Here is a 24,220-nt window from a genome sequence, read left to right as displayed (position 1 = left end):
TGGTAAGAAAAGGAATTTTGGGGTCAGGCTATTTCGCCCTTAGGATAGCAGGCATATGGAAAGCAAAATATTCCTTTTCAGATGGTATTTTGAATCCCCTTGAGTCTACTATCATATATTACATATGAGGATATAAAAATTTATATATATGAGGAAATATATATAAATAGGTATATTCTTATATACATGCAGGAAAATGCTTTATATTTGCTCAAGTCTCATAAATTATTGATAAGATATGAATCTTGTTTAATTATGTATCTCTAAAAAGAGTTATCTTCTATGGTCAACCAGGGAGCATGAGTAATTTTGTTCATCTGGCTTGGATCCCACTCTTTAGACTGCTGTAGCCTGGGTGATCTCTTATTTGGGAGAGGCATTTTAAAGATCCCATAACAAGAGCTTACAAGGCTGCAACAAACTAAATTAGTGGAAATGGTACTAACTTTGGAACTGCACTTTAAATGTTTTGGTTAATACTAATAGGTGTTGGCAGGTAGTTCTTCTAACCCCTTGCAGATGTATAAGATCAGAAAATATAGAGTCATAGCATAGTCTTCACCAGGGGTTGCGGCTTAACAGCAGATAGGATCCATTTAATATGCTAAAGTTGGAATTTGTATATTTGAGATCTACAGCAAAGGGTCAGGCAAAATGATGTAATACAGTGTTACTTGAACTCATTTATCTTGTAAGGAGGAAGCCGAATGCTTGCCTCATAAGCTAAAGGCTGGATATTACTGTAACTCATAATGTATCAGTTTTTGGTTGTTTGCTGGACTTAAAGTCCCGGGCAAGACCGGAGGTTTTCTTGACTCCATTCTTTCCTACCGGTGCCCGCATTGAACGGAGTTTGTAAAATGTAAAAATTTATTTTTATTAATAAAAATTTCGGGCTCTAGCCTTTTACTGATCAAAACAAAAAAAAAAAAAAAAAATTGAATAAATAAGATTTATTCATTTAATTGATTTGTGAATTTGGTTTAATGAATTAATTAAAATAAATTGAATAATTTATTTAATTAATAGGAGAATATTTTGAAGATGAATTAATTAAATATTAATTTAATTAACTAATGGCTAGTGGATTTTTAATCAAATAAATATAAAATATTCATTTAATTAAAATGGACATATTTATGTGACTACATTTGCCCCTCTTTGAGACGGTGCGGTTTATCGCATCGTTTCAAAGAAAGAAAAATAGGTGTGAAGAAATATGCCCCATAAAATGTTAATTTAATGGGTGGTATGCCCCCTCGAGAGATGGGCCGAAATTTTTTGAAAAATCGGGCGATCTCTCGAAGAAGAATGAAAATTGGCAGGGTGGTAGAAGAGAAGAAGATAGAACTAATGGTGAAAGAATGAGAGAAAATGGAGTGAATATGAAGAAAAAATAAGCCAGCGAGTACCTTGAGGTCATGTAAGAGATACAGAGCAGATGTAGTGTGTGGTTTAGATTTATGCTATACAATTGATCAAAATTGGTTGGACAATCTGGTGCAATCGGTTTAATTGCCCCGGTCGAGTCAAAGCATGACAGTTGATGTCAGTTGTTCGCTTGGATAAGATAAATTCTGAGTAAGTAAATCAAAGTGACCTGATGGTGACTTAGACAATTGATGTAATTGACCGATGAAATCAAGGTATTTGAAGCAAAATACTCATTGAGACTTAGACAATTGATGTAATTGTCCGTTATGATTGTGTTTGATTGGTTGATCAATTGATAGTGTGTGCGTGTGATGGATGGTTGTGGTGAATCATAGCAGCCCCGTTGAGACTAGGTCATTATGATAAATACTTGTTGTAGTCTAGGTTTGCCATAATCGATTACCTATTGAGACCCGAAGATACTTGATCAGAGTATCTGTTGATAGTCTAGGTGTGTGTGAGTCGATGTACCTATGTAGACAGAGTAATTGGCTTGATTGGGTTGATGGGAGATGATGTAGGGTATGTGATGCTGATTACCAAGATGAGGAGGATGAGGGGGGGTTTGATGTTAGATAGAAGAAATGGAGGACCTATGACGCATTCCTATGGAAGAAGAGGAAAATAGAGTATCCATTGTCATTACTATGTATGCATGATATGCATCTATTTATGAATGTATGGATGGATGGAATGCAATGGAATGCAATATATACAGATGAGATGGAATGATGATCCATAGTGCTTTATTTTCATCATTGAGCGTTTAAAATGTTGTAAGAAAATATAAGCAACTTGACATAATGATTCAAGATGACCTGAGTATTCCTTTCATGGATTTTGATATAGCAAGTTAATACAAGCAACTTGATATAATGGATCAAGTTGACCTGAGTATTGCTTGCGGAACAGACAAGGATAATCTCCTTTCATGCATGACTTGGAACGTCTTCCTTGGTCTTTTTCCGATCATATCCTAAGACAAGTTCATACCATAGTAAGAGACAAATCATTATCGAGTGTGGATGAGGCAGTAGGAACCAAAGATGGAGCATTGTACCTGTAAGCAAACATCATATATAAAGAATAAAGAATATGGATCCTTGATAATGGTTCATGCTCATATGGTCGAGGTATACGCTATACTCAGCAAGCCGTAGTGATCCATGACTATATTTTGCATAAGATCACATAGCTTAGTGAACTTCCCACGTAGACACCATTAGTACATGCCCCAGAATTTCATCGGATTTATTCGCAGAAGACATACAAACAATGCTTAGGAACCATCCCGACCACTCTAATCACTTGTGGATATCCCGGAGTAGCGTAGGAACCTGATATATATAAATGAATGAATAACCTATAAATCAACCAAGTATTTGATAGCTTAAACAATTTTTTCTTGTCAAAGAAAATGTCATCTTGTCTTTGTTTTGGTAAGGAAGGATGCATCCTTGTTAAGACAATTTGTGGGTCAATGGTTAATTTGTTGATTTTGATATGATAAGAGGTCATCTTGTGAGTATTTCACAATGTTTGCTTGGTTATCTGCTTGGATGCATATGTACAAGGTGTTCTCATGTTTTTAATTGATTTTTGATGTTTTCTGATGTTTTTGTATTTTGTGAGATGATTTTCCAATGTTTTTGAATTTTGATGATAGTTTTCCAATGTTTTTGGTATTGTGTGAGATAGTTTTGAACGAAGAATCAATGAATCACAAGTAATGCAGAATCCACTTCCATCAAATAGGTTAAGGGCATTGCCCCCAGTTTAGACATGACTATGAAAAAAAGCGGGATGCAAGACAAATGAAGTACTATCTTTGATTGCAGATCAATAACAAGCCATGGTTTGGACAGATGGATGAGTTTGAAAGACAATGGAGCCATAGCCTTTATGAGTGGTGCCTATTTGCTAGGTTTTCACCATCGCACTTACCCAAGGCGCCACCGGAGTGGTTGTTCACCGTTTGGATGCATGATTTTTCTTTACTGTTTTGATTTTTTTGTATTTTTTTGTATGTATGGGATCCTGATGCTTTGTACAGCTTTTTAGGTATAAAACTATTTGAGGTGCATGTTGTTGATTGGATTTGCTAGCGGTTCTCCTTCTGAAGTAGCCAACTGATATGCCCCGGACCCAAATACAGCAGTGATAACATATGGACCCAGCCAATTTGATTCAAACTTTCCCTGATGTTCTCTATTTGGTTGGTTACGAGGATTTTCTCGAAGAACAAGATCACCGACCTTGAATGTATGAGGTCTAACTCGATGATTATAGCTCCTTCTCATGCGTTGTTGATAGGCTTTGAGGTGATTGTATGCAGCTTGTCGTTTCTCATCAAGTAGCTCTAAATATTGGAGACGTGATACTCTGTATGCTTCATCATCAATGAGATTGTGCAAGGAAACCCATAGAGATGGTATCTCAATCTCAATAGGTAAGATAGCTTCTACGCCATAGACTAGTGAGTAGGGAGTTGCGCATGTAGGGGTTCGAATGGTAGTGCGGTATGCCCATAGTGCTGGATTTAATTGAATGTGCCAATCATGTTCGGCATGATTGACTGTCTTCTTTAGGATTCTTAATATGTTTTTGTTTGATGCTTCGGCTTGACCATTGCCTTGTGGGTAATAGGGTGTGGAAAAGTGGTGTTGGATGTGAAACTTCTCACAGAGCTCACGAACATCTTGATTCTTGAATGGAATTTCGTTATCTGTGATGATGGACATGGGTACACCATACCGACAGATGATGTAATTGAGGATGAATGAGGCAATCTTCTTGCCGGTGACTTGGGTAAGTGGAACAGCTTCGATCCATTTTGTGAAGTATTTGGTGGCAGTAATAATAAATTTGTGGTCGTTAGATGAAGATAGATGGATTTTACCCACAAGGTCAAGGCCCCATTAACAAAAAGGCCATGGTGTTGTGATTGGTTGCAATTCCTATGCTAGTGCATGTATCAGGTCTCCATGAACTTGGCATTTCTTGCACTTTCTAACAAAGTAGTAGGAGTCTTTTTCCATAGATGGCCAATAGTATCCAATGCGCAGGAGTTTCTTGGCTAGTGACGGACCGCTTGCATGAGTTCCACAAATTCCTTCATGTACCTCTTCCAATGCCTTTGTTATCTCATCCTGTTCCAGACATTGAAGGAGAGTACCATCAAGACTGCATCGGTATAGGGTTTCAGCAATAATGGTATATCAAGCGGTTTGGTGAATGAAGGTTTTACGTTGGTTATTTGATTGGTTAGGAGGAAGTCTGCGATCATGGAGGTAGGTATAGAACTCACTGTACCATGGGGATTCGGAATTGATAAGGTGACATATCATCTCAGATTTGAGGATGTCATAAGCAGGGATCTGAAGCTATACTACCAAGAACTCGTAGCGTGTTGAATTCTGTGGAAGATCTAGGAGAGATGCAATGGTAGCCATAGCGTCAGCAGCTCGATTCCGATCTCTTGGTATCTTCTCAAAGGTGATAGTAGTAATGATGCCTTTAATTTGTCCACCATTTGTTTGTATGGCATGAGTTTGTCATCTTTAGTATGATATTCATCAGTTGCTTATCGAATGACCAGTTGGAAGTCGATATATACTTGTAGTTCTTGTAATTTCCATTATATGGCTAGTCTAAGTCCTGTGATCAAGGCCTCATACTCTACTATATTGTTGGTGCATGGAAATGTGAGTCTGTAAGATTTTGAGATGTTGTCACCTTGAGGTGTGATAAACAGAATGTCTGCCCCTGAGCCATGCCTAGTGTATGAACCATCAAAGTATAGTTTCCATGGTTGTGCTAATGTGATCATGAATATCTCTTCATCTGGAAAATTGGAAATGGGAGGATGATTGCCTATGAGTGGTGCATCGGCCAACTGATCTGCGATAACTTGACCTTTGATAGCTTTACGATCCACATACTTGATGTCAAATTCACTTAGAATCATCACCCATTTGGCCAAGCGGCCTATCAATGCTACTTTGCTGAGTAAGTATTTGAGAGGATCAATCTTTGCAATGAGTTGTACTTTGTGTGTTAACAGATAGTGCCTCAGTTTAGTGGCTGCCAAGATTACTGCTAGGCAAGCTTGCTTAATAGGTGTGTAATTGAGTTCATAGCCGACTAGTGTGTGAGAGATGTAGTAAACAACACACTTTGTGCCTTCTGCATTGTGTTGAGCCAATAATACTCCCAATGTTGTATTTGTTGCTGAGATATAGAGCAATAGAGGCTTATTTGGATCTGGTGGAATCAATAATGGTGTATTCATGAGATAATCTTTAAGCATCTGGCATCCCACTGAAAGTGGATGTTCTTGTGTAGTAGGTGTGTAAAAGGATGGCACTTATCTACCAATTGTGCAATGAATCTTCAGATGGACTGTAGCCGCCCTTGTAATGTCCTTAGTTGACTGATGTTCTTTGGTGGTGGCATGTCCATGATTGCTTTGACCTTTGCTGGATCGACCTCAATGCCTTTGCTTGAGACAATGTATCCTAGAAGTTTCCCTGAGGTTACTCCAAAGACACATTTCTTTGGGTTGAGTCGAACATGATATTGTTCTAGTCTATCAAAAAATTTCTCTAATATGTCTAGATGATCTTCTCTTGTGAGTGATTTTGCCAGTAAGTCATCAACATAATCTTCCATTATGGTATGCATCATATCATGGAAGATAGTGGTCATTACCCTTTGAGAGGTCGCTCCTGCATTCTTGATACGAAAAGGCATTACATTCTAGCAGCATGTTCCCCATGGACATGTGAAGGCCATCTTATGTTGATCTTCTAGTGCGATCTTTACCTGGTTGTACCCTGAAAAGCCATCCATGAGTGAAAGCATGGCATGTCCTGCTATTAGGTCCACTATTATGTCGATGTTTGGTAGGGGGAAGTTATCTTTAGGACATGCTTTGTTCAAATCTCTGAAGTCAGTACAGATACGGATATCCCCATTTGGTTTGCTAATGAGCACAATATTGGAGATCCAATCTGCATAATCAATTGGTCTAATGAAACCAACATCCAGGAGTTTCTTAAGTTTTGCTTTAACTAATACCACAATTTGGGGATGCATCTTGCGAAGCTTCTACTTTACAGGCTTGGCTCCTTCTACTACTATGAGGTGATGCATGACTAAATCAGGATCAAGCCCAGGTATGTCTGCATATGACCATGCGAAGTTGATCTGGCATTGTTTGAAGAATTCGACAAACTTAGGTTGCTCTTCTGGTGTTAAAAGAGATTCCAGATGTATGTGGTGAGGAGTTTCAGGATTCCCCACATTGTATTCTTTTGTTTCCTTGATCAGAATTGTTGATCTTTCCTATTGTGTACTAGAGGGAAGAATGTCAAACCTTTCATCCTCAAGCGCCTCAGAGAGATTTTCACCATTGGATACGCTCTTTCTTTTTACTTTTGTGGGATCAAGCAGTGCCACAGTGTGGTTTCCACTGGAAGATCCATGTTTTATTGTTATATTTTTGCAGCTGAAAGGTTTGGCATCTGCCCCAAAGTATGTTGCACTATCAAGTTCTATGGTGAATCTAGCTTTGTTTTCCCCACTTGGTATGTTATCCTATAATTCCAAGAAGTCAATGATTGCCTCATCATTTTGGAAGTGGTCAAGGCATGGGGAATTAGGTTGGTTCCATTCGATGAGTTCAGGATGGATAATGGGCATTACTTCATCGATTAGGTTAAGTTCATTAGATGTGTCAGTGAGGGTTAAGATGTTGTGGTGAAGGTCATTGATGGTACTCTCCCTATTAGAATCAAGCATAGGATGTGACGTAGGGTCTGTGGAAGATGTTTCCATCTCAGGAACCCAAGAGGTCTTTATCTGTGCTTCTCCGTAAACAGGGATGTCTTTGCAGAGTGGAGGTAGTGATGTGTCTTCCTCATCTAAAGTATTAAGCTGGATGAAATCAAATTCTCATTCATGTGAGTTAGTCTCTGGGTCGCTTTCCAATATCCGATTACTATACCATACTGGGATGTCCTTTGAGTTAAACACTGCAGGTGTGATCGGTTTTGTAGATGAAATGATTGGTGCTACAGGAAGGATTATGGGGATCAATGAATCCGATACAGGGAGTATTGGTAGTCTTGACTCTGTTGCTTCTGCTGGAACTGTTGGTGTCATAGATACTATTGTGGGTTCTGATACCGTTGTTGTTGCTAATGGTGCTATTGATGTTATTGTTGTTGCTGATGGGATCGTTGGTTTGATTGGTGGGATGAAGGGTGTTGTAGATGGTTTTGTTGGGATTTTTAGCCTCGATGGGGCCATTGCCATGGTGTTTGATGATGCTTTTATAATCAAAGGTGACCTCTTTGTAATAGGCTGATATAGTGGGTGGTTGGGTTTTCCTTTGAATCTGAGTTTAGGAAGGATCTCCTTTTGAAAGCCTAGTCCTGTATTATCCTTGGGCTTTAATTCCGGCTATAGCGGTTCATGTCTTCCTTGCTTACAATGCCCTAAAGCACTTTGACCATCATATCCCATTCTTTGCATAATGAGAAGGCCTTTGCCATACTGATCTGTGGGAAGCTTAGCTTGCGGAATATTGATGGTGATGGGATCTTTATAGATCCATTCTACTAAGTCCTCATCTCTTGTTTCTTCTTCTTGACTCTTTCCCAGGATGAATGGCGTCAAAGGACATGTTGGCTTGTCTAGTGGCATTTGAAGTAATCATTGAGGTTTACCATGTGTTCTAGGAGAAGCAGGCATTTGTCCCACACAAAAGAGTTGGCTCAAATTGTATTCCCCAGGACCTTCCTCTACTATTTTCATCTTGAGCTTTTCTTGCATAGGTATAGTGGTGTTTGAACTGGCAAGAGAGGCTGGACTTATGTATGATGTGGAGGAGATGGCTTCTCTATTGTTAGGAATGGTAATCTCTGGTTGATGACTGATATTATGACAATATGCAAAGGGGTTTGCACCTCCCAAGATTGTGATCTCTACCCCATTATGCGGGAACTTGATACACTGATGGTAGGTGGATGGAACGGCTTGCATGGCATGTATCCAAGGTCTTCCTAACAATAAATTGTATGGCAGAGGAAGGTCCAGAACTTGACAGATGATGTGTTTCACCATAGGGCCCACTCGGATTGGTAGCACTACAGCGCCTTTGGATGAACGCTCTGTATCATCATAGGTTTTGATTGTGATCTTCTTGTGGGGATCCACTGATTCAATTGCATATCCCAAAGCTATGACTAATTGTAGAGTACAGATATTCAGGCCCGCTCCATTGTCAATCAAGACCCGCTTGATCCTATGTTGGTTGATAAACCCTTCAATATGGAGTGAGGCGTTATGAGGTTGTTGGAAGGAGGAGTTGTCACTTTTTCTAGAAAGTGAGACAAGGTGATGATCTCATATTTCTGACCATGGCTTGGAACTGATCTATATTTAGGTTTGCAAGGACTGATGCCTCTTGGAGAGCTTGATCCAAGATTGTTTTATGGGATGGAGATAGGCGCAATAGCTCTAAGATAGATATCAGTGTGGGTGTTTTGTTTAACTGTTCCACAAGGTTATACTTCTTTGGGATAGATGGGGTGCCTTGTGGAGCTGCTTTTATGGTAATCTTGTTGCGACGTGTAACAACATTGCAAGTGGAGCTGGGATTTTTGATGGTTATAGTTGCAATTTGTTCACTAGCATTGCATAGGTGATTCACAATGTAATTATACGCGGCTTGTGTATAATTCGTAGTATCTGTGTTTCTCCCTGAAGTGGAAGGACCCCTTTGATCATGTGATGGAAGTGGATTTTTAAACATGAGATGATCATTGTTTGTTGTCTTTAGGTCATGTCCTTCGATTTCAATTTCACCTTGGTTAATAAGATCCTGAAAAAGATCTTTCAATCTATGACAATTGCTTGTCTTATGCCCTTTTCCTTGATGGAAATCGCAATGTTTAGTATCCCTCCACCATGAAGGTTTGACTTGAGGTTCATAATTTGATGTTTTAGGTAAGGTTACCAGATTTTGAGAAACCAACAATCGTAACACTGTTTCAATGGGTTCCCCTAAGGGAGTGTATGTTCGCTTTGGTTTTTGTTGACACTGTCTAGGTTCATCTTGAGATGTGATGTGGCCTTGATTTGGAGGAGCAACTGTGTTAGTCTTAGGTGGGGGATTCTGTCCTACAAATTGAACTATAGGTTGTGCACTTTTGATAGTTCTTGCATCCACAACTCCGTCGTTCACGACATTTTTGTTTTTGTTCCAGAAGCTTGGTTTGTCACTATTGAAGCATGGGCAAGGGCAGTCCTTTGGTTCATTGTAGATTTTGATAAGTCCTTTCTTGATGAGAGCCCGCTCACATTTTAAGCCTTTCGTGATCATGTCATTGAAAGAGTCTGTGTCTTTTATGTCGAGGTGAAACTCCATTTCGTCATTTAAGTTGGAAATAAATATTTCCACTAGTTCTTGTTCAGGTAACTGAAGAGAACGTCTGCTAGATATTTTACACCATCGTTGCAGAGAGATTGAAAATAGCTCACCCAGTTTTTGTTTAGTGTTACATAGATCAGCCATGGTGATATCACGTTCAATGTTGTGTGAGTAATGTGCCAAGAATTTCTAGACTAACTCTTCAAATGTCCTAATGCCACCTGGTAATCGGGAAAACCATGATGTGGTTGTTCCTCCCAAGCTTTGGGGAAAAATGCGCATTAGGTGTGTATCCTTGTATGCCACTTCGAGGCAAGCTGAATGGGATTCTCTAACATGATCATGAGGATCTCCTTTTCCTCTATACTTTTTGAACTTGGGTGTTTCAAACCCTCACGGAAAAGGTGGCATATGAAGATTCCTATCAAAGGGATAGGGACAAATGTCATTGAGTGAAAATTGACTTGTTTTTACACCACTATGAAGCTGTTGGGCGAGATTTTCAACTTGTTGCCGCAACATTTCTATGTCATTTAGAGGAGGAGGAGGTGGGGGATTACCTTGATGAAAGTTGTATCTAATGTGTTCTCGACCTCTTTCATCCTCATTACGACTTTGGCATTCTGATGCTTGTCTTAGTTGTGCAACATCGAAGTCAGAGGGTAGTTTAGCGCCTTCTTGAGCAAGTCTTAAAAAGTGAGCATCAGCATTACTCTTGAGTATCTCATCAAAAAGTCTATTGAAGAGAGGGTTGTGTTGTGCCCTTTCTATTGCCGCAGGAGTAGGAGTGCCTGGATTTTCATCATTTACATTTCCTCCAAGGGCTTCTTGGAACTCATTGATATTTTCTTCCTCTTCCTCTTCAATTTCTTGTTGTCTAGATCGTGATATGGTATGAGCCATTTTGTTTATAAGTTTTTTGTTGAAGTTGGGTGAAATGATGATGAGTTTTTGATGAAATGAGAGATTTATGGTTGGTGTGGTGTGTTGCATATGGATCTCTAGCACTTCAAAGGTGTGTTGAGAGTTGGAATGGAATTGATGAGATATGAATATGATAACGGATGAAATGTTTAACTTCAATAAAAGCTTTGTGTCACATATGGGATAAATTCTTCCTCTTCTCTTTCAGGAGTTGGTGGTTCTTCCAGAGCTACGTTATATGTGATGCAAATGTCTTGAAAGAAGTCAGGATTTATCTTCCCTCCTTTTTTTTTGTGATAACTCAAAGCTCGATATTGTGTAAAAGCTCTGCGGTTCAATGACTCTGGATCAAATTCGTTTGATTTCCCTTGAAGATAAAGATGCATGTGATGTAAGAAGGCTCTATGAGAGACAAAAATTTGTCTATTAAGATAGAATAATTTCCTCCTTTTGATAAGAGTCTTTGAGCTCAATGGTCTTTTTTTCAAGTTGATGTGTTGATGAAGATTCTTCTTTCTCAAGATGTGAAGAATGGTCATATAGTTTGATACTCTTGCTCTTTGTTTTTTATCTTTTGTTGGTGTTTCGAAATGTTTATGTTAGATGAATACTTGTTCTTGGAATTTGATTTTTGATTCTTTCTTTGACAAGAAAACAAAGCAAGCACACAAACATAAGAATGTTGCCTCAAAAGGCACAAATAAGTATGGGTCTAGATCAACCCAATCCTATGACTTTTTATGACCCTTTTCCTTTAAGTGTATTTTTAGGTGTGTTTCCAAAGCCTGAAGTCGGCTCAATTTGCACTGGTCTTGACTAAAAATGAAAACACTTCAAACACTCTTTATCCCTAAGGTCAAATGGCTAGTTGCGATAAATTCAGCCCACATCTTGATATTTCTTCGACTTTGGTACTACATACCTTATGAATCCCGTCGTGGTAGGTAAGGATGTGATATATTAAGTCTTGCATGAGCATAAGAAATAGATGATCCGTATGATGGGGGAGTCATCACTTTCATCAAGCCACAAGTGAATTTTCAAAAAGCTATGTTTCTACTCAAGGAAATATGTATGGTGAGTATCTTGGAAGAAAAACCATCTATGCTCTTGCACTGAATTGTATCACAAATATCCTCAATGAATAGAATGGGTGAGCTACTACTTAAAGGTGTTTAGTAATGTTCGATGTTTTTGGACATAAGTTCATTCTGCAGTGACTCACTTAAGAGCCTTGTAACTTGTGGTGGGGCCCATTTGTCCTTTCGGCAAGTTACATTGTAGGAACAACTATACCCAAGGCTATAGCTTTCACTCTCACCTGATTTCTATAGCGGCTCGAAAGATTTACCGCGTGAGGTCGTTCCCAAGAGTGATGTGTCCCTTGGCAGGCCTTTCTTAAAAATATAAAACTTGAGTGTTACTAACACTTTTCTCTTGCATCTAGGACCACGAAAGCCAAGGGAGAGGATAGTGTGTGTTAGAAGTAGGACCACTCGACAAACTCTTTTACACAAGTGTGCCAAACACAAAATACACTTGTTCTTTTTAGCTTGTCATTACAATGATGTTTTATCTATTTGGAGATGTTGCTCCAGCAACCATGATGTTATTTTTAACTTCCAAAGCAATGTGTTTGAGTAAACTAGAATTTGAAATCTTGGTCAACTCAAATTGAAACACATATGCATGAAGTAAATTGTTTTGCAAAATAAAACAAGTTGATTGTTCTTTTTAGTTGCCCAAAAGTGGAAGTGTGGATTGTGAATTCTTAGTTTGATGCAAGAAATAAAATTCTGTCTTGTTGATTTTAAGCACCAAAAGGAAAATGAATCCTAATCTTGCAAAAAAAAAGCAAATTTGGTTTGGAGTTTTTGTGGTTCTTTTTAATTTTGAACAAGTGTGGTTCTTTTTAGAGCTCCAAATGAAAAGATAGGGTGAATTTTTAAAACCCAAATCAAAGTGTAGTTTATTTTTAACCAAAAAGAAAGTGAGTTTATTTTATCCCAACTTGAAAGACAAAGTTAGCAATAAAAAAAATTTACTTCCTAAGCTAAAAACCACTAAAAATTCTTATTGTAGGGGTTAGTCAAAACCTGCACAAAAGAGAATAAGTTAGAAAAATGCGCATGTTTGGGGGACTTCCACAAGCCTAATATTTTTGGTTTTTTGGTTACAAGGAAAAAAAATTACAACATTCTATTACAATAGCGCTATTCTGTGTGCAAACAGAAGCGCTACTTAACACAAACACGCTAAAAGGAAGACAAAAGCGCTAAAATAGGATATTTGTGCAGCAGGTCAAAAGCACTAAAACCTAAACAACAATGCTAATTAAAAGACAATAGCACTAGAATATATGCAAAAACGCTAAACTTTGGACAATAGCGCTATTGTGTAAACAAAAGCGCTAAACTACTAAATGACAATAGCATTGGAACGCGAACAAAAGCGTCGAAACGCGACCTGTGTGTCAAGCTAAACAGTCAAACAAGTTAGTTTTGTTATAAAAAAAGTTTTTGCGTGTTCGATTCATGTAGGGTTCACCAAATGATGCTCTGTGAAATGGGGGAAGGTTAGACCAGAACTTGTGGTCGTATAACACACAAAAACACAAGAAATCGTTAGTGTTTAATCACCCAAAAACTAATCTAAGCAGGCATATCAAAAGAGAGACCAAAAACATGAAGAAATATTTAACTAGGAAAGTAAATATAATGAGACATCTCCAAATGCCTCCTAACATGCTCTTAGCTCCATCTCCTTTGTTCCTCTCCTCTCCAAGTTCCAAACTAGTGTAGCTCTCAGCAACTTTTTGCACTATGGATGCTTATGGAGGTTCAAGATTGAAATGTTTACTCTAGAATGCTATGCAAAATGTGAAGAAAAGCTAATATTAGATGCTATGATGCTAAAATGATTTATTTTAGGCCAAAATAACAAGATATTAGTGATTTATGCTAAATGCTCTTTAAAATTCTCTATAACTTAGATGCATACAAGTTTTCAGGATCTGGATTATGAAGAAATGGGCTCTATTTATAGGAAAAATGGAGCAATGGATGGTTGAGATTGAGTAATCTCAACAAGGATCAGGATTGAATGATATTCAATCCATGTGAGGACTTTCAACCCAATCCTAGGATGACAAGTGTTAATATGAGATAGGTTGCGAGGAGAGGGAATAAGCATTAAATGCTTGACATGACCTGAAGGTTAACTTGGGAGTTAAGGTCAAGGTTGGGTTGAGTGGATAAATTCTTTATTCAAAGAATAAAGCTTTTATCCAATGGATAAACTCTTGTGCAAGGGTTAAAGGGATAACCATGGTCAAAGCAATAAATGCTTGAGGAGACACATGAGTCACATGAGGGTTGAGTTAAGGGTTAAAGTCCTTAACCATGGGTGCAAGTGGAATTAACCATAAATGGTCATGTAAGAGCCATTAGTGGTTTGGAAGACTTTGGAGGTTAAATTGTTGAACACACAAAGCATTTAATGCTTTTCAAAGACTTTGAAGTCTTTGAGAAGTGACTCCAAGTTGCTTAGGAATGTGACAATAATTAGGGGATGGATTAGGTTAATTAGGAAGGGTTTAGAAGAATCTAGAAGGGATTTAGGAGTGCCAGTGGATTTGGTGGGTGAGGGAAAATAGGATTTTAATTCAAATAAAATTAATTTATTTCAACTTGTGGTTGCAACTTGCATTTGTAGGAAAATGCAAGTGGGGGGGGTTAATGATTTAAATAAATGTTTTATTTAATTTATTTAAAAGAGGAAAGGGGATTAAATTGAATAAATAAGATTTATTCATTTAATTGATTTGTGAATTTGGTTTAATGAATTAATTAAAATAAATTGAATAATTTATTTAATTAATAGGAGAATATTTTGAAGATGAATTAATTAAATGTTAATTTAATTAACTGATGGCTAGTGGATTTTTAATCAAATAAATACAAAATATTCATTTAATTAAAATGGACAAATTTATGTGACTACATATATATGTGTGTGTGTGTGTATCTGTATATACATATATATATGTGTGTATATACATATATATGTGTGTATATGAATATATACATATATACATATATATATACATAGATATATACATATATGTGTATGTATGTATGTATGTATGTATGTATGTATATGTGTGTGTATATACGTATATATATACACATACATATATACATATGTGTATATATATACATATATATATATGTATACATGTATATATATATATATACATATACATATACATATACATATACATATACATATATATATATATATAAGTGTGTGTGTGTGTGTGTACACACACACACATATATATATGTGTGTGTAAGTATATATGTATGTATGTATGTATGCATGCATACATATATACATACATACATACATCCATACATACATACATACATGTGTGTGCGCGCGTGTGTATCTTTGTGTGTGTGTGTATGTAAGTGTATGTATGTATGTATATATATGTATATGTATGTATGTATGGGTAAGTGCACCAAGATGGGGGACCAAAAAGTTGTCAATTTTCTTTTTGCCCAAACAAAGTCATCTAGTGCATGCCAAATAGGGTGCTCACCATATTTGGTGTGCACCAATAGTTTTGGTATGCTAAACCCAAGGTTTGGTCATGTCAAACCTATTTGGCGTGCACCAAATTTGCCGCTAGCCAAATGTCTAGCATTGGAAAATTTTCTCTCTCTCTCTCTCTCTCTCTCTCTCTCTCTCTCTCTCTCTCTCTCTCTCTCTCTCTCTCTCTCTCTCTCTCTCTCTCTCTCTCTCTCTCTCTCTCTCTCCTAATAAGAATATACATATGAAATATAACATTTAAGTATAAGTCACATTTTAATATGTATTTTTTCTCTCTTAAGTTATATTTTATTTATGTATTGGCAAGATGTTTGAGAGTGATTTCAGATCTGTAGAAGTTATAATGTAGATTATAGGTTTTAGATGATCATTTAAACTTGCAGACAATCAAATTTTAGTATTTAGCATGCTTCTATCAACATTATCTCACTCTCTCTATGTCATTGTGTTTATCTCCCCCAAACCTAAACCTATAGATCTCTCTCCATCACTCTTCCTCTATCCCACTCTCTCTCTCTCTCTCTCTCTCTCTCTCTCTCTCTCTCTCTCTCTCTCTCTCTCTCTCTCTCTCTCTCTCTCTCTCTCTCTCTATGTACACGTGTCTCCCCCTTACTACCTTTATTTCTCTAGTTCTCTCCCACCTTCTCTCCCTTTGTACCTCACCTTCATTCCTTAACCCCATCTCTATCCCTTCCTCCCTCGCTCTCTCTTTTTCTCTCTCCCCCACTTATTGTTTATCTCCCCTCTCTCTTTTTGCATTCTCTTGATCTCTACTTCTCCCTCCCACCTTCTATCTCTCCCCATCCCTAGGTCTCTCCTTCCCTCTATCTTTACCTTTCTACCTCTCCATCCCTGTCTCATTACCCACCTCTCTCCCGATCTATCTCTCTCACCTCTATCTTTCCCCATAAGCATCTCACCTCTCTCTCCCCAAGCTCTAGGTCTCTTCCCTCTCTAGTTATTTTCCTCCCTATCTCCTTACCCCTCTTTATCTCTTTGTGAACATCTCTCTCTCCCTCGCCTCTCTACATTACCCTTCTCTAGTTCTCTCCCACCCTCTCTCCTTCTCTACCTTTTCTTCCCTCCTTACCCCCATCTCTATTCATGCCTCCCTTCCTCTCTCTTCAATTTCCCTCTCTCTCCCCATCCCTCCATATATACCTCTCTCTACCTCTCCCTCCCTATCTCATTGTCCACCTCTATCCCCCTCTATCTCTCTCCCTAAGCCCTAGGTCTCTCACCTCTAGACATGGAGAGACTAGGTGAGAGAGAGGGAGAGACTTGAGAGAGGGAAGGGAGGGAGAGGATGAAAGAGAGAGTGTGGGTGGGAAGGGAGGGGATGAGGGAAAGAGAGAGAGAGACCTAAGAGAGAGAGGGGCAAAGAAAGAGAGAGGGGAGGTTGATGGAAAGAGACAGAGAGACTAGAGAGAGAGGAAGAGATGGAAAGAGAGGGGGAGACTAGAGAGAGAAAGTGAGAGAGATGGAGGGAGGAATGGAGGGGTTGATGGAGAGAGAGAGAGAGAGAGAGTAGTGGGAAAGAGCCCAAGTTAGAGAGAGGGATGGAGGAATGGAGGGGTTGAGAGAGAGGGAGAGAGAGAGTGAGAGAGAGAGAGAGGTTGATGGAAAGAGAGGGGGAGGCCAAAGACAGAGAGGGAGGAAGATGGGGGGATAGAGGGAAAAACTAGAGAGAGAGACTAAGTGTGAGGGAGGGAGGGAAAGAGAGGGATAGACCTGAGAGAGAGAGAGAGAGAGAGAGAGAGAGAGAGAGAGAGAGAGAGGGGGGGGGGGAGGGGGAATGCAGAGAATAAGAGGGAGAGACCAAAGAGATAATGTTAATACAAGCAAGTTGATTACTAAAATTTGACTAAGTTTAAAATTTATTTCAATATTCCAAAAACTAGAATCTACATTATAACTCCTAGAGATCTGAAACCACTCAAAAACATCTTGCGAATATATACATAAAATATAACTTAAAGTATAAAAAAGACATCTTAAAATATGAGGTTTATACTTAAATGTTATATTTAATGTATATATTGCATTGACGAATAGAGTGAGGGGGAAAGAGAGAGATTGAAAAATTAATGCAATACATTTGGCATGCACCAAACTTAAATAATTCATCCTTTGAATTTAGCTCACACCAAATTTCATGCATGTCATATTGGCGTGTCCCAAAGTAACTGCATTGGGAAAAACCAAGCCTTAGGCTTGGATTTTCCTTGGGCATCCAACCCAAAGGCTTAGACATCCTTTTGAGGCTTGAGACATGTTTGTCTGCAAACATGCAAAACTTTCATACATTTTTGTGTGTGCTCTTTGTTGGGTTTGCACATGTTTCAATGTAAACAAAAATAAATGCCATGATAGCGTTAAGCTCTCTATTAGCTATCCAACCATATAATTATTTTCACATTTTGATTATGTTAAGGTGTTCATCTCTAATTTCTTTTGTTAGTGTGATCACTTTTTGTCAAAAAACAACATGTCATATTTTGGGCATAGATTTTTACTCATTCATCGAATTTTGAAACAAATTACATTTTTAGAAACTAGACTCCATTCTACAAAAAAAAAAATTATTTATTTTTTTATTAGTTTTCACAAATTTTGGGGGGGAGAAAGCTCAAATTTATATTTTTCAGGATGTGTCCACTTTGAAAATTAGTAAAAAGTCAATATTCATTAAAAAATTAGCTAGAAAATCTAGCATAAACTACATGGTGCTAGCTAATTTCTCATAGGAGTGATTTTAGAAATTCCAAAAAAAAGTGGACATTTTAGGGGGAGCACACTAGGGGCTATGTTATTTTTTTGAAAAAACTAGGACCACTTTGTGTGCTCCCCCTTTTTGAAACCATTAATCTCCACCATTTGAAAAAAAAAATAGTAGTTTAGAAAGTAGACTCGGGGCACTACAACTCTTGTTATTGCTATATCTGCACATTTTGAGTGTATCTATCTTCATTTTCTTGTCAAAGTTCAGACTTTGTTGATTTCAGGAAAAAAGTGGCATCTTAAGTGTAGATGAGGGCTACACATAGATCATTATGAGGCAATGTAATTGTAACTATTGTTATTGTATTTTAGACACTCCTTATGGAGGGTGATGTAAATTGGATTAATGTAATTTGTATTCATGTAATCCTAGAGTACTTCTTAGGTAGTTTGGCGTTGGTACCAACTACTCTCATGTGGATGTATGAACTATCTTATCATTTGTTAAAAAGGTTATCATATGAACACTTGATTTGGTGTTTAAAATGAGCCTAGTGATAGATGTAGTGGTTCATGTTTTACGTAATGTTATCATTATCTCAATTATGATTTATTCATCTTAGATCATGTTAGGAGAGTTGCACAGTAGTGATGTTACATAACTTATAAGAGGACTTTAGTTTCTATACATGTTTATCTTCTACTTGTGCATTTATAATGATTCATTTGTGATGAGTTATTAATGTGATGCATTATGTTATTTTTTTAAATATTGCTATGTTATTTTTGTTGTTAGTTGTTAGTTGTTAGTTGTTAGTTGTTAGTTGTTAGTTGTTAGTTGTTAGTTGTTAGTTGTTAGTTGTTAGTTGTTAGTTGTTAGTTGTTAGTTGTTAGTTGTTAGTTGTTAGTTGTTAGTTGTTAGTTGTTAGTTGTTATTTCTCTGAGCTTCCTTAGTGGGGTGTTACATTGTGCACTTCGGGCTCAAACATAGGTTTCCATCATGTTCACAACATCCCAAAACCTACACATTACCTATTAGTTCATTACAATCTAAGCTATTGAGTTTTGAAAGTTTTTTCTTGTGGGCACATATTTTGAGGAAAGATATGTGGTCAATGAAAATCTAGGCACTTTGGAGAGAAATGGACCTGACCATTGTGTTCGCAACATCCAAAGACCTCCAAATCCACTCTCATTTTGTCAAAATTTGTGAAGCTTATTTTCTGGGTCTTTTTCTTGAGGGTATGCATTTCGAGGAAAGAAGGTTAGTAAAAAATATGGACACTTTGGTGTGAAACGAATCTCGCCATCACACTTGCAATGGCCAAAAACCTATAGATTGATTATTCAATCACTAAAATATGAGCAAGTGACTTATTTGGGGCATTTTTTTGTGTGCACATTTCCCAAAAATTTATTTGTATAGATTTGTATAGTCGTTGTCACAAGAGTAGAGAATATTTTATCACCATTCAAGGAATAGTTTTTAGCTAATTTTTTCTAATGTCATTAGTCTAACTACTAACATCATCATATGTGCTTGCCCTTCAACCCCTTTGCCTTTTTTACCTACATTCAATAAAATCATTATAACTTGGTAATACAAGTTGAAATCATGAAAATGAGATATCATTGGAAAGCTAGTTGTAGTGCCGATTCAATGGTGTTATTTTGGATTGTTGATTCTACTCTAATTGGTCATACTATGCCTATGAAATTAGATTTTTTAGTTTTAAGATTTTCAGGTCATATCGTGCTTATCTAGATTCTATTTTTTGCAAACAAGTGGGCACTAAAAAGCTAGTGGAGTCCTCTATGCATATATCAGGTCCATTTTTCTAGAATTTTCATCATATCTACTATTTTATTAGATCTTAGATCTAGTCGTTTTGGGTTCCTTTCTTGGAAAACATGTAAATTAGTTGATTTTTTTTGAGATTCGAGTGAATTTTTTTGGCATTAAGAGGACCTTTATTGTTGTATCAATCCATTTCTATATTTCTTCATTCATTTATACTGGATCTAAATCATATTATTCCTTTAACTCCATTCAACTACTATAGTTAGAAAAAACAAATAGAGATTAATCTAAAGAAACAGGAACCTTATACAAAGTGACCATGGGTACAAAACTTGAGCTTATAAGTGTTGTTGAGAAGAGAAAGTGGTTCAATGGGTGTAATGAGGCTTTTGGGATATTATGCATGTTTATATCTCAAGATCTTCTCTTTCATGTCAAGTCTTACACTACACCCCATCAGATCTAGACTGATTTGGAGTCCTTGTTTGGGAAGCAAGATGCATTGAGGGGATTTCAATTGGATAATGAACTTATAGGATTGAATCCTACATATTGTGATAGCATCTAAGACTTCTTCACCAAACTCAAGTCTCTCATATTGCAGTTGCAGTGGTATGGTATTCAGAAGGAGGACTCTTGGTTGATTCTCTCTATCCTTTCCAAACTTGGTCTTGATTATTCAATCTTTGTTTCTACCTTTTATGCCACCAAAGATGCATTAGGTTCCAGGTACACTATGCCTTCACTTGATGAGTTTACTTCTCAACTCACTCGTTAGAAAAAAAAATTGTTTAAATAGGTTGATTGAAGTCTATGAAATCACAAACTCTTATTATATTCTAGAGTATTAAAGATTAGAAGGTTTCACATGGCAAAGAAAATAAATGGAAACACAAGGATTCCAAGTCATATGAGCATCCCAAGGACACACACTCACATGAGCCTTTGGATTCTTCTTTGTCTTATAAGAGGTCACCATCAATTAAGGATAAGCCAAAGTGTGCATATTGAACTAAGAAAGGACATGATGAGCATCAATGTTATGCAAATCAAATTGATGAGTTGACATATCTTATTCACAAGAATTATATCCATCTACCTTTATCTAGTTCATCCTCTTCTACCACTTCAAGATCTACAATTTTTGGGTCAACTTCTATGGCATGTGGAAAAGACAAAATGAAGGGTCATGCTCTCTTTGTATCCACACATCTTTAGTCTAGCGAGTGGCTTCATCTATGGGTATGTTCTCTTCATACGAGCCTTGCACTTTACCATACATCTTGATGGGTAATAACACTTATATGATTGTTTATGGGAGGGGTTATATTGAGGTTGATGATGACACATTTAATGATGTACCATGTGTTCCTTCTTTATCATCCAATCTCCTTTCTATATATTAGATTACTCACAGCGGGTAGGGTAAGACAATAGAGTTCACACCTTATTCAATTCTTATCAAAGATTTACATGGTAGAGAGCTTATTGTAGTTGGTAGCGATGATCATGCATCTTGTGTATATGAGTTATCCTATTTTGCACCCATTTAGCATGTATTTCTATTGACTAGTCCTAACTCTCATGAATCGAGAGTGGATCAAAAATATGAGGAGAGATTTGGTCACTTGAACCTATGTTTACTTCAGCCATCCACCGTGGTTCTTGAGACTTATGTTATGCCTCCTCCTCCACCTCTTGTTTCTTCATAGATCGGTTTAGTTCAATAGGTAAATAGTTCCCTTCTAGTTTCTTAAATGTAGGATGAGTACTTTTCAAATATTGTAGGCTTGTTTGATACATCACACACTCTAGAAATTGAGGACATTCTTGAGGATCTTCACTTCCTCTTTGATGGAAACTTGAGTATTCTTATCCTCCCATATTCAGTTCCTTCAAAGGTTGTTCATCGGGTATCTTCACAATTGTCTGGATTTTCTTCATTTCATTTAGCATCTTATGATTCAAACATGTGGATAATTGTGCAATCTTCTATAGAACACATCATGACTTCTCCTTTCATGGAGTTGCTTCTACCTTGGCCATTGGATTTTTTTCTTCCCATGGGGAGGAACATGGTTTTCCACTCTTGGATCTTCATTAACATTCATCCTTGAGCCTTCATTTTCAGCATTGGAGCTTCTCTCATATGAGAGATATATCATCTCTTATTTTCTCTCTTATGGGGGGGATATTGATTGTACTTATGTGATGGATTCAATAGTTGGGGGGACATTTGGAGTCATTCATGCTTAGTCACACATGTACTCTATTTTATTTCTTTTTCTCTCTTTTGGAGAGGAGTTTTATCCCATTGGTTTTTTCTCTTTTTCTCCATTTGTGAGAGTTGCATTGTTCATACATGGGTACCTAATCAAGCCTTTTCTACCAAGACTCATTCATACTTGCATCTTTGCATTCATCATTATCTCTTTAGCTTATCCCTAAGTTAATCTTAAGGGGGTGTTAGATTAATTAAGACATTATCTAATTATTTAATTAAATAGGTTCTTTAATTACTTTATTCATTTAAGCTAAACTCAGGTGTTTTTTCCTTTTATTTAATTAGGCTAATAATAGCTTAAATTGTCTCATTCATTATGATTGTGACACTTGGCACTAGCTAATTAAATCTAGCTTTAAGGTTTGTATCTATGGTTTCATTCATCCTTTTTGTAAGGAGTCATTCATTCATTGTAATCATTATTATTTTTTGTAATCAGTACAAAATTCTCAAGTTGTTGAGCATATTATTCTTGCTTGATCTCCATATTATGACAGCTAGTGTGCTTGCATATGTGGTGCAAGAGCACCTAGTTTTGCTTATACTCTCCATTTTCAGTATTTTCATGCTTAAGTGTTTGTGAGTCCTGTAATAGGTTTTGAATGTTGTTATAGGTTGTTTTTATTCATTTCATGTTTGATCTCATTTTGTGTTTGAGAGATCAAGTTTTGCTTCTTAAGGTTTGAGTTGTCAGTTTTGTGCTCCTAGGCCAAATAAGGCTAAAAAGTGGAAAATCGCCTTATAGGCTTCACCATGCTTTGGAAAACATTGAAACATGTTTAGAAAGTGTTTTGAATCATTCCTAGGTGATTTTGTAAGGTTGGTTGAGTTAGGTTGCTCAAATTGCCACTTGGAGCAACAAAAGTTGTCATTCTTGCTTGTAAAAGTTGTCATTTTGGACACATTTTTGTAAAAGGAAGACAAAAATGCCTTATGTCCATATAGGACTTGCTAACTACCTCAAAATGCTATTTATATTCCTCCCTCTTCTTGATATAGGGTTGGATTTTGTATTTTCTATCAAAATCAATTCAAGAGCAAGCAATTTTTTGGCTTTTTCTCATGTTTTGTCTCCATTTTGGACAACAGTCCGTACTAGGGCTCCTCATTTCCATAATATACCTTTTGGATAGTGATTGTAATGTATATTCAATTCTCTTAATTTAATTAGATTTCAGATTTTGGTTTTGGAAGTTGGTTTTACAAAATTGTTTTCATTTTGCTCCTTAACTGCCCTGTCAAGGGTTTTGGCCTCCAAAATGTATCAACTTGTCTAAATCTAGGTTTGGGCTCCCATGGGTAGACTTAGACAATTTTTATTGCATGTGTATATTTCCTATTTTGGCTGGGGTTGTGAAAAAGAAGTGCTTTTTAGCATATACTAGGCAAGTTGGAGATGGATTTGGCTATCAATGTGAACAAAAACCAAACTTGTTTGTTCTCAGGGATCAATTTGAGTAAGAAAACCTAAGTCAAAGGTCTACACTAGTCTCCTTGGATTTTTAGTTGTATTTGGAGCTCCAAAAAATGCTTATTTCACCTTGCAAATGTGTCAAGTTGTGGCTGGCAGCAAGTACCCAGTTTTGGGGAATTTAATGTCTTTTTGAATCCAAGGTTGATTGATGAACACATCCATGTTTGGGAATCTTGTAATAGGTGCTAAAAAAATTTATTGGAGGTTGTTACATTTTTTGGTGAAGTCTTCCATGAAATTCTAGCCTTCAAAGTGTAGAAAAATAGTGAATTTGACAGTGACAGTGCATTTAACAGTCATTTTTTTGTTGTATGGCAAGTGTTTGATGTAATCTCATGCAAGGTAGAGTTGGAGAATTGTTATAAATAATGTGGCAGAGGTTCTACAAGATTTTAGAAGCTTGGTTTGTGATTTAAAGGAGACTTCCTTTGTTTCATGTGCAAAACCCTCTTTTCTTGCCTAAAATTGTGGGCAGTCATTAAACCACCTTCTCAGGAGATAAGACCTCAAAAATATTTGAGTTTGGAC

Source organism: Cryptomeria japonica, chromosome 5, assembly GCF_030272615.1.
Source record: "Cryptomeria japonica chromosome 5, Sugi_1.0, whole genome shotgun sequence".
NCBI lineage: Eukaryota > Viridiplantae > Streptophyta > Pinopsida > Cupressales > Cupressaceae > Cryptomeria > Cryptomeria japonica.
This window is presented reverse-complemented; position numbering follows the sequence as displayed.